A 315-nucleotide genomic window follows, 5' to 3' on the forward strand; every position below is an offset into this window, starting at 1 on the left:
TCTCCTGTATTAGCTTCTCTGCATTGGCTTCCTGTTAAATCCAGGATTGAATTTAAAATCCTACTCCTGACCTACAAAGCTGTAAATGGTCAAGCACCATCTTATCTTGGAGAGCTCTTAGCGCCTTATTGTCCCACTAGAGCTCTCCGCTCCCAGAATTCAGAGTTACTTGTGGTTCCTAAGTTTTTCCTCGCCATTGTCGCACTGTTGCTTGCTCTGGAGGGAACTATTAGAACTGTTGGAACTGTCCTTGTAAAGTATAGAGTGTTGTCTAGAACTACTATCTGTAAAGTGTCTTGAGATAACTCTTGTTAT

At 41.9% G+C, this 315-nt stretch overlaps 1 protein-coding gene across 2 annotated transcripts in view; it reads right to left on the reverse strand.

Moving 5' to 3' along the window:
• The window catches only part of fig4a (FIG4 phosphoinositide 5-phosphatase a), a 56,615-nt gene that overhangs the window by 19,111 nt on the left and 37,189 nt on the right, over positions 1-315 (reverse strand). The window lies entirely within an intron of this gene.

Source organism: Etheostoma spectabile, chromosome 18 (assembly GCF_008692095.1).
Source record: "Etheostoma spectabile isolate EspeVRDwgs_2016 chromosome 18, UIUC_Espe_1.0, whole genome shotgun sequence".
NCBI classification, from domain to species: domain Eukaryota; kingdom Metazoa; phylum Chordata; class Actinopteri; order Perciformes; family Percidae; genus Etheostoma; species Etheostoma spectabile.